The sequence below is a fragment of the Colobus angolensis genome, unplaced genomic scaffold (assembly GCF_000951035.1).
Source record: "Colobus angolensis palliatus isolate OR3802 unplaced genomic scaffold, Cang.pa_1.0 Scaffold192, whole genome shotgun sequence".
In the NCBI taxonomy this organism is placed as follows: Eukaryota; Metazoa; Chordata; class Mammalia; order Primates; family Cercopithecidae; genus Colobus; species Colobus angolensis.
The window spans coordinates 4528399-4538884 of NW_012115066.1; positions in this window are offsets into that span (position 1 = coordinate 4528399).

Consider the following 10486-nt stretch of genomic DNA (forward strand, 5'->3'; position numbering starts at 1 on the left):
TAGCTATGAGATAATGCACAGTGTATCTCATCTCTCTGAGACTGATTTTTCTTGTCAGTAAAATGGTGTTCATTATTCTGCCACGTTTTATTTTCTAAACATAGCTACAACAATGTCTCCTATCCTGCATGCTCTTTGCAGTGTTATCCTGCCACATTCTTGTTGAGGAGCAGAATCTTCACCCCCTTGATTGTAGATAGGCCTTGTAACTGCTTTGTCCAACAGCCAGCTCTGTGTGGCACCTCATTTCGCCTGATAGTTTTTATTTCTTGACTTTTGGGAGTCAACAACTGTAAAAGTTGTGACTACCTTGGGTCTCTCTTGCTTGGGAAACAAGCAATTCATGCGGATAACATGATATTTTGCATGGAGAGGGAGAGTGGCTAAGGAGGGTCATTGTGTCAGGAGAATGAAGAGAACATCTAGAATTACTCACACAACTGCAAAGGCGGAATTGAACCTTCAGATGATCTTGGCCACAGTTGCCTTCCTATTACAGCCAAATGCAAGATCTAAGGAAAGAGTTATCCGTCTGAGACAAGTCAAACCATGAAAGCATGAAAAGTAATACTGTTAGCCGGGCGCGATGGCTCATGCCTGTAATCCCAGCACTTTGGGAGGCCGAGGCGGGCGGATCACGAGGTCAGGAGATCGAGACCATCCTGGCTAACACGGTGAAACCCCGTCTCTGCTAAAAACGCAAAAAATTAGCCAGGTGTGGCGACGGGCGACTGTAGTCCTAGCTACTTGGGAGGCTGAGGCAGGAGGATGGCGTGAACCCGGGAGGTGGAGCTTGCAGTGAGCCGAGATCGCGCCACTGCACGTCAGCCTGGGTGACAGAGCAAGACACCGTCTCAAAAAAAAAAAAGAAAAGAAAAGTAATACTATTTTTTTTTGTTTTGTTTTTAGCCACCAAGTTTTGGGTAGTTTGTTATGCAACAAGAGATTGTTGGAACGATGTCAAATTTTTTTATTGTGTCCATTAGTTCCTCAATATACTTTATAATTTGGAGATAACCAACTCATCTTTACTGAGTTGAAAGTAATACTGGACCAGGCTCAGTGGCTAACACCTGTAATCCCAACACTTTGGGAAGCTGAGGCAGGCAGATCATTTGAGGTCAGGAGCTCAAGACCAGCCCGGCCAACAAAATGAAACCCCATCCCTACTAAAAAAATACAAAAATTAGCCATACATATTGGCACAGTCCTGTAATTCTAGCTATTCTGGAATTTGAGGCAGGAGAATTGTGTGAACCAGGGAGGTAGAGGTTTCAGTGAGCTGAGATTGAGCCACTGCGCTCCAGCCTGGAAAACAGAGTGATACTCCGTCTCAAAAAAAGAAGTAATACTAATGTTTTTTCCTCAAAACTTTAATTTTCTTGTCATTACCTATAATTTTTACCCTTCACGGCTTTATAGTATCCTTTGCTACAAGTGATCGAAATTAATCAAAATAAGCATATTGAAGCCTTCTAAACAATGAACAATAATAAAATAATAAAGTTTACTTTATTATATATAGAATAGAATATATAAAAGAATTTGAAGCTTAATATTATTTGGGAGTAGCTAGAAAAGGCATGACAAGTTTTTAAAGGAGCACATTTATTATGGCAAAGCTACATTACCTGGAACTGGATTACCTCTCTAAATTCTCTGCAAAATACAGGAAACACAAAAAACAAGATCTTCTCAACCCACATAACCAACATTGAGTCATGCTGACATTTGGCATACATAATACTACCTTAGTAACTGTTGGGGGAATGTGTAAACCAGCTGGAAGGCTTTGTAAATATTTCCATTAGGAGGTGTTCTAATGTATCTAACTAGCCTATGCCTTGCTTTGACAAGCTCTGAGCTTACACAAAGACAGTCTGACACTTTTAAGCCTTATAGCTTTTGCTCTTGATAAGAGTTCATGAGCACCCAGATTCCCAAATACATACGTTGAATAGACTGTTGACTGATGTCTGAGAGACCTCCTGGAGCAGAGGTATCATCTCAAATGAGTTCCTCCTTGATCAATCAGCCGACACCTGACATGGCAGTTGATTCCAGCCAGACAAAGTGAGCCTTTCAAAGAAACTAGCAAAAGAACTACCCAGTTGAGGCCAGCCCCACTTGCTAACCCACAGTACTGTAACCTCAAGAAAGGGAATTGTTTTTGAGACACTAAGTGTTAGAGTGGCTTGTTTTGGCACAAAAGCTGATACGATAAGTTACTAATGAATTTAAAAATTTTAAAATATATAGTGATAAGATTATTTGACACTTTTATTTAGTAAATATTAATCTCCTCTAAGTAAAAATCAATTATTATTTATATTTTTCTAATTGGGATGTTAGGATATAGATAGAATAGGTAAATTAAAGATTAGAAAACTAATCAGGCATTTAGACACTTTTAAAAATAATTACATTCAACCTAATTTTTTATAATTATCATAATTTTTAAAAATTACATTGATGTTGAATTACTTTCAACATCATACTGTTGAAAGCAAGTTCCCTTGCTTTATAGCACAGGGAACTAAGAGTTGAAAAAATATTTGCTCAAAACTAGGATCAAAAACTTACACCTTCCATCTATGAGGTCCATGATCATTCCATTTCATTACATTACATTCTTAAACTGTTGTTTCTGTTTTCCATATTTTCTATATAATATTGAACTCTTTGACAATATTTACTATCCAACAAACATCTTTAAATATTTTGAAATAGTATGCCATCTTGTCGAACGTAAAGATTTCACATAAAAATATAATTACAACTGTATCAGACCTCCAGAAATTAAATCAAAATTTGAATAAAGATTAAATAATAGAATGTAAATGCTTAGTGTTGAGAGTTATCCAAATGAGTATTTTTAAAGGAGGGCATTTTGATCCTTGTATCAATAGCAACAGCTCTTCTGTTTGGAAAAATATAAATAATTATTAATTTTTTCAAAGAATAATAAACTTTTCACTGGAGAGACATAGTGGTGCATTAAAATTAAAATAAAATGAGGTATCTAATATATTTTGCTTGTATTGTGATTTACAAGTTAAGAGAGGTTCATTCATATGAAAAGAAATAAGGTATAGGTATAACTCTCAGGGGATAGAAACATTATATGTGCTATCTAAACAATCCTAGTATTTTCTGAGATTGAACCATCAAATTGTCAATTTCTCTTCTAAATTATGGTGTCCACAAAAACACTTTTACTTTTATGTTTTAGTGTTTTGTGTTTATCTATGTAATTTTTTTTTGAAAAATGACAAAATAAAAACAAAAGCCCCATGTTCTTTAAATGGCACATCACAGTTATTTAAGAATATGTTTTTCTTCATTGTGAGAAGCTATTTAGAATATTTTTTCCTTTCTTTTTATATGTCAAATCTTGGCATAAAGAATGTGGCAAGTCTTCTATATAGTCATGGTGGAATAATAAACTCAGTGTTCGGATCTTCTTACAAAAATTGACACTTTCTCTCTACTTAACAATGATGTGTCAGCTTCTCCATCCTATAGCAAAACGATCACCTGTACTGTCACTAGTATTGTACAATCATAGAGAGTGACCTCAAACCAGTGTGGTTGACTAAGGTATTCTTTCATCCATTCAAGTGTAGTGCTGGTTGAAGACAAAAGTGGAAGTATTTGCATAAACTAATTAATATATTAGTCATAATTTTTATTTAAACCTTTGTTTTCTGTGTTCAGAAATGGCCATTTATATTTGGTAATCATATATTTGCATATGCATACAGTGACAAGGTAAAGGTGAGAACGGGGAAATGATGCCTTTATGTTTTCCTAAATGTATAATTTATTTGTAACTTAAGAATGTATTAAATGTGTCAGATAACCTTATTACTTAATAATTATGAGAAAAAAATTAAGTATAAGAACCATGTCCAGGGGAAAAATACAAAAGAGAAATATCATGTTTCAGGAAAATAAAATGGGGGAGTGGAAGGAGAGTGTCCTCCTTCACTGTCTTATCTGGGCTTACTAATGCTATAGGACAGTATTTAAGCACTGATTTTCTTCCCTGATAAACACCTAACAGTGAGAACCAAGTGACATGCAGCAAGGCCAGCATACAGAAGCTTCTACATATCACAGAAAATGCTGACAATGATTCTAGCTCCTTTCTGCATGGGCTAAAGTAGAAATTAATGAAGGGGTTCATATAAGAAGGCTATTAGCAAAAGAAAGGAAGAATGTTCTGAACATTATATTTTTAGATATTAAAACAATAAATGAACTCAAGAAGTCTACATGTCTCTTATGAGTCTGAAATAATCAGATAGCATTGCCTTACTTGACTTTCTTGAATATGTGGATTAAAATTTCTGATGTATTTTAATACTTCTTATATAATAGTATTATCCATTTTAATACTATGAGTATATTTTATCCTGTTTTTTTTTTCTCCAATGGCACATATAATTGTCATAGAAGGTACCAATAAAAGCAATGAGTTTCCTTTATCAGACAGGCTAGGTCAGGACATTGGTCAGGAGTATGTGCTCTAACATCTTGGATCTAGGTTAGGTAGAATGGTTATTCCAAAGTGACTGAAAACAAAAAGAATAAGAGGATGGTTAAAGTAGGGGAGAGAATGCACAATCAGACATTAAAAAGGTTACCCCAATGATCAATTCTGAGTCGGGCAGCAGAGCCAGGTACCAAAGACAAGGTCAAACAGTTGAATGACAGAGTAATACTTTATCAAGCAAAGAGAAGGAATCAGGCAAATTTAGGAGGTGGGTTTAGGACCATTGAGGATTTAAATCCTGAATTTGTGCTCTTTTTTTCTTTATTAAAAGGTATTGATTCATCTATGTTCATAGCTATTTATAAAATATTAGATAGATATTCTGCAGCATGTGTTTTACATACATCACCAGATTTAATCATTAAGTAGTGTGATGCAATTATTATTTAGTCCATTTCATAACTGATGAGAACCAGGGTTAGTTTCACATTTAATATGTGTTGAAGTTAACATTCAAAACTAGTCTAATCTCATAGTTTATGCTTTTACTCATGATACCGTGTTTTCTCAGTTCATGGAAAAAACTGCACCAAGAATTTTGAAGAGTTATTAAATACAAAGCATATTCTATATCTGCAAAATCAGAATCTCTGGAAATGAAATTCAGGCATCTGCCTTTTAAAAGACTCCTCAAGTGGTTCTAAATAAGATGACATTCTAGTACCATGAAACTATGCTATAGTACTTCCAATAAAAAATAAACACACCAAAAGAAAGCACAACAAAACATATTCTATTTAATTCAAACACTTGAAACATATCAGAAGACAATGGAAGAAATGAGCTGAAAGCCTATAGCCATATTTAGAACAGGTGTATTTGATTCCATCCTTCCTCTCTGCTCTTTCAAGTATTACTCTGTCAATCAACTGCTCGACCTTGTCTTTGGTACCTGGCTCCGCTCCCCGACTCAGAATTGATCATTAGGGTAACCTTTTTAATGCCTAACTATGCACTCTCTCCTCTACTTTAACCACCTTCTAGTTCTTTTTGTTTTTAGCCACTTTGGAATAACCATTCTACCTAACCTACATCCAAGATGTTAGAGCACATACTCCTGACCAGTGTCCTTACCTAGCCTGTCTGATAAAGGAAACCCGTTGCTTTTATTGGTACCTTCTATGACAATTATATGTGCCATTGGAGAAAAAAAACAGGATAAAATATATTCGTAGTATTAAAATGGATAATACTATTATGTAAGAAGTATTAAAATACAGACATTTTAATCCACATATTCAAGAAAGTCAAGTAAGGCAATGCTATCTGATTATTTTAGACTCATAAGAGACATGTAGCCTTCTTGAGTTCATTTATTTTTTAATACCTAAAAATACAGTGTTCAAAATATTCCTCCTTTCTTTTGCTAACCTATTCATCCACCCCTAGTGTTTCTTGTAAACTGGATTTTATATATAAAATCTTAATGAAATTCATGTTCCACATATTTGCAAACATTGAACATTTAATAAAATAGAAAAAAATTAAAAATCTTTCAAAAGTGGTTCTCAATTAGCAGTTGGCATTATGATATATCTACTAATGATTACATTATAAATCCTGTCTACCTCCAACTAGCTCCTCATTCCTATTCCAAAAACTTATTGTTTGCTAACGCAAAACAATTATGATGGAATCTGATAACTCCAAGAAGAGATTACAAATTTTCATTTTGTAGAATATTCATCTCACTTTTACTCTTGAGTTTCCTAGCATTTAAAGTGAAAATGAAAACAAAAATGGTCTTAGAATTCCCTGCTAGGGGATTGAATTGACATAAATATAATTCCCAGAAAAAAAAATATTATGAATAATTAAATGGATGTGGAAAATCCTTTATGTAGAGTAACTCACTGCTTTTGTGTCTGTATAGATTAGCTTATTTCTATGTAATTATGGGGATATAAAAATAATTTTTAAAATTGGCTTTTGTGGAGAATAAAGAGAAGATGATTAGTGAGTAGAAGCATACAATTAGATAGAAAAAATAAGCCCCAGTATTCCACAGAAGAGTAGGACTAGAGTTAGCTACAATGTATTGTACATTTCAAAGTAGGTAGAAGAGAGGACTTGAAATGTTAGGAAAACAGAGAAATGATAAATGGTCAAGGTGATGGATACTTCAAATACCATGACTTGATCACTACACATTCTATGCATGAAACAAATACTCACGCGTATCCCCATCAATCAGTAAAATATTTTACAGTAATAAAAAATTCACTTTCACCCCTATAATTTTGCATAGGCTGGATCTGTAATTTGTGGGATCAATTTCATTAAAATTTTGGATAAATTAGTGAGAAAAGTGACATTAAAAGGAAAACAAAATGAGTAGTTTGAAATCCTATACAAAAGCTGCTTTCAAAGTGATATAAAATATGATAGGTAGACTTCAAGTGTCCTCCTGATAACTACCAACTGAGTAAATAAAGATATATCGCTTCCATTCTTACCAGCAATTTACATATAATTCCAAAGCTATTCATTCCTCATATTACACATATCTATGTACTGGTGAACTAACAAGTTAATGGTTGCTAAAATATAATACTCTTAAGCTGAAATTTTCAATTAATGCTTATGATTATTTTTGGCTTTTAGATAACGTACAACCCACTATAAAACAGAATTAGATTAACTTATAACTACCATAGGTTTAATAAAATTAGCAAGCTATTTTAATATTTATGTTGCAGACTTTGTATAAATATATGAGCTTATGTTCACTAATAGTATAATTATTAAATAATTCATATATGTTTATCTCCAATTGTCATCTGGATTATATTTCTACTGAGAAGGAATAAATGAGATATATAGGTGATTTGACTTGACAAAAATTAGAAACGAAAACAAGTTTAAGGTTTGAATTTCTAATTTTTCAACAAATTATTTTGAAGTATAGAGGCTTTCCTTTAAAAATACAACTGCTTATATTACTAACAATATAACCCATGTTTTGTGAGATTGTAATTAGAATATCTTGGAGGTTTGTTTTTAGACATGGCTGTACCTGTATATGACAGTCTAAGCCTTCGGGCAAATAGCTTTTAATTTTCTCTCTTCACAAGTGAATTTCCTCATCTGCAACCTGAGGGGAGTGAACTAAATGATCTTTGTTTATTGCAGATCGATTCTTCTAAGACACTATGAATTCACAGAAGGTGTGTCAGGTAGGGGGAAAAAAATCAAGCTAACTGACTAGCTCAGTCTGAGGAGAAACTAACATTAGTATTGTGGTGTTTTCACAGTTGTGACATTGCTGCCACAAGCTGCTTTTCCTTTTAACAAAACTGATTCTTTTTTTTTTTTTTTTTGAGATGGAGTCTCGCTCAGTTGCCCAGGCTGGAGTGCAGTGGCACGATCTCGGCTCACTGCAAGCTCCGCCTCCCAGGTTCATGCCATTCTCCTGCCTCAGCCTCCCAAGTAGCTGGGACTACAGGCGCCCACCGCCATGCCCGGCTAATTTTTTGCGTTTTTAGTAGAGACGGGGTTTCACCGTGTTAGCCAGGATGGTCTCGATCTCCTGACCTCGTGATCCGCCCGCCTCGGCCTCCCAAAGTGCTGGGATTACAGGCGTGAGCCAGCGCGCCCGGCAAAAACTGTTTGATTCTTAAGTTACTATAATTGTAAAAGACACCCCAATTACAAATCCCAATAGCGGAAATGTGAAAGAAAGTGCAAATGGAAATATCAAACAAAAGTAACAAACAAAAATTATTTATTACTAGCAATTCAGCATGGCACTTTTCAATTCTCATCCAAATATTATGAACATTAACAGACATTTTTACAACCATTTAATGCCATCCTCCTCAAACTGGGGCAACGTCGCTAGAAGGTACATTCAGTTGCAATAGGGAGTATTATCTAGGAACATTGACTTCTCAATGATTCTTGAGTGGAAGTTTAGACATCTGTATATTCTGTGCTCCTAAAATTAAATCAGAGGGGGAAATTAGCCAAATTTCTGTCTTTCTCTCTTTCTTTTTGTTATTGGTGGTATTGCAGGGGCATCGTGTGTAAATACTGCTGGTAATGGCAAATGTTGATAGTTTTATGTTTTGGAGGTGGAGCTAATATCCCATAGAGATTATCCTTCTCAACAAATGTCAGAGGCTCATCTAGCTTGCTACCTTACTAACCTATGAGTTATTAATTTTTCATTACACAAAATTTACAACTCCTCAGAAACCAATTTATTTCCATGCTGAACTAATGCTTGATTGAGCTTTGGTTTGCAAAGATGTGACTAGCTATAGTCCTGTCTCTCAACACTGTGAATTCCTTGATAACACAAAAAATAATGTAAATTCTGGAGAACACTTTATGTCTTACTTTTGTAACATTCTTTAACCATTTATAGCGTACTCTTGTTTAGATTATAATTTCAGTAAGAAACATTGAAAGATGAAGGGAAAACAAAAAAGGCAGTATACATTTGAAGCCTATATATATACTTATATATAGTGCTATATTTTTATAATTTTATATATAGCTACAGTTTTATATATATGTAGTATAGTATGTATAGCATAGTATTAGTGTGTCTAGACATATTTTATATATAACCATATACGTGGTAAAAATTTAAAGCAACCTGAAACCATCAGAATTTTGACAGGCATGAAATTGTCCCTGAGGCTTTAGACAGTGAAATTGACAATGAAGATGATTATATCCACCAGAGACAAATCTGTAGTAAGCCTCAGCAGTCACTCCGAAAACGTAGAATATACCTGTTTACTTATTTTAGATATGGATTTCATATTTGAGAAGTTTCCCATAAGTCTAAACTTTGCTAAATTTTGTGAATTCTCTGTAGTGATATTTTAAAATCACACATAGACATTTTGGATATAAAAAATACTAGAGCTGTTTGCAACTAAAATGAGAATTCTTGGTTAGGGACAAGACAAAGGATTTAAAATGAATATACACTTTTAACCTCCACTTACAATGAGGTTATATTCTCATAAACCTATCACAATTTGAAAATATTGTAAGTTGAATGTGTGTTTTCAACTTACAATTTTCAACGTACAATGTAAATTGAAACCCCATCTTAAGTTATAACCCCATCTTAAGTTATAACTCCATCTTAAGTTGAGGAGTTTACTGAATGCATATCACTTTCCCAGCACCTTAAAATAAAAAGGTACTAAGTGGAATCTTCCTAATTCAGGGCCCATCTTTATAAACATAGATGCCTTCTCATAGGTCACTTTCTAAATTATATTTTAAGACAAAATTTAGGTCATAGGAGAACATTTGGTGAATCTTGCTTTGTTTTGACTCAAAATGAGAGGTATGTAGTTTTTATAAAGTGTGGTCATCACACATCACTAGCATTCCTGTATTTTAACATGCGTGAAAGCCATTTGGGAAAATTGACACACGGATTGAATGTAACCTTTTAATCTTATATATTGGATGAAATGTAGATATTCATTTTTATTGGTCAGAATGAAGAGATCTATAAAGATATACTTATGTGTTAGTATCTCACAATAACTACTGAATAATTTTTCAAATAAAAATGTGGATTTTTATTCACATCACTTTTTAGAAAAATACATATAGACCTATACTATGATGTTAAATAGTAGTGAAGTGGTGATCCAAATCAGTGGAATTACACAGTCACTCCATCGTTTATATATACATTATCTAAAAAATTCTGGCCAGGCATGGTGGCTCATGCCTGTAATCCCAGCACTTTGGGAGGTTGGGGTTGCGGGGGGTGGATCACAAGGTCAGGAGTTCGAGACCAGCCTGACCAACATGGTGAAACCCCATCTCTACTAAAACTACACTCTCTACTAAAAATTAGCCAGGCGTGGTGGCATGCACCTGTAATCCCAGCTACTCAGGAGGCTGAGGCAGGAGAATCGCTAGAACCTGGGAGGCAGAGGTTGCAGTGAG